Source organism: Cyprinodon variegatus, unplaced genomic scaffold, assembly GCF_000732505.1.
Source record: "Cyprinodon variegatus isolate N-32 unplaced genomic scaffold, C_variegatus-1.0 Scaffold105, whole genome shotgun sequence".
In the NCBI taxonomy this organism is placed as follows: domain Eukaryota; kingdom Metazoa; phylum Chordata; class Actinopteri; order Cyprinodontiformes; family Cyprinodontidae; genus Cyprinodon; species Cyprinodon variegatus.
Genome location: NW_015150558.1, coordinates 1,418,190 through 1,419,549, shown reverse-complemented (window position 1 = coordinate 1,419,549; position 1,360 = coordinate 1,418,190). Strand labels below are relative to the sequence as shown.

At 48.2% G+C, this 1,360-nt stretch overlaps 1 protein-coding gene across 1 annotated transcript in view; it reads right to left on the bottom strand.

The window, feature by feature from the left end:
• LOC107084633 (dematin-like) overlaps positions 1–1,360 on the bottom strand; it is a 33,174-nt gene that overhangs the window by 4,555 nt on the left and 27,259 nt on the right. The window lies entirely within an intron of this gene.

Below are 1,360 nucleotides of genomic sequence, written 5' to 3'. Positions count from 1 at the left end.
CACACACACACACACACACACACACACACACACACCCACACCCACACACACATACAGCATGTTAAAGCTGATTAAAGGGGGGGGGCTGCAGCAGCTGACCCACATTCAGCCTCAGAGGCGCTGATCTTCCTGCTTCAGTGTCCCAGACTCACCCTGTCTGTAGATAGGAGGCTTCTTATAGATGTTCGATCCATTTTCTACCACAGAAAAACAAAACATTGATCAGAAAACACGTTAAAGGGCATTAGGGATTCAAACAAAGAATAAAAGAATTTTCTTTCAGTCCTAAAATCTAAAAAACATCCTTTTTATTTAGCATTTTTTTCGGAATCTAAGGAAGTCCTGCAGAACCTCGGCCTGAAACTGTCATAAAACGGAGCAGATGAAGCCAGTACTCAAGGTGAGACTATCAGTAGGATTAGTTTATTAAAACACAACCATAAACCGACAGAACAGAAGCATGGAGCTGATGTGGATCTGCGGACGTGCAGCGACTGCAGGGGGGGGGGGTGATACTGGTTTAACAGCTCAGACCATCCCCTCAGCTATAGGCAGGATCAGCCAATGAGATGCAGCCCTGAGCTGACCAGAGCGTCCCCGATGCTGCAGCCCCGGAGAACAGGCAGGCAGCTGATCCGGGTCAGGGGAAAACAGATCATGCTCAGGAATCCAGGAGGCTCTGACCCAAACAGGAAACAGGGATCCAGGCTTCCAGGAATCCGCGTAGCGTGAAGGAAGGTTCGGAGCAACAAGCTCAGACAGAAATGCACAGACAGGCAGAATCCAGCAAGAGTCCAAAGGATGGTTCAGGCAAACAGATCAGACGGGGACAGACAGGACCAGTGGGTGAGAGGGACAGGATCAGGAAATCAGAATCACAAAGGAAACCCTAAAACGCTCTCACCACTGGGTAGGGACTAAACTCGCCTGAAGACACTGGCTCCAGAATAATCTCCTCACTGGAACGGGGACATGAACGCTGGACTAACTAAAAGTAAGGAAACAATAAACGGGGAGCAATCATGATCTGGCCCCGATAGCTGGAACTGAGCCCAATATAGAGGAACGGATGCAGGTGGATGAGATCAGTGATAATTAGTGACCAGGCAGAAGTAGGCAGGTGGAGAAATGAACAATTAATTCAGGGCAGATCATAACAGCAACAAGCTCTGCTTCTGCTCTGGTTTCTTCTGATTGTCAACTGTCATCAAACACGGTCGGATGTTTAATCCGATTATTGAAGGAACCAGATGGGCCACGTTTAGCATCAGATCCTCTGACTTTAAAGTCGTAGGGAAGCAGCTGTTCCAACCGTAGCATTTCCAAATTCTCCAGAGTGGATCCTGACTTTCCACCAGTG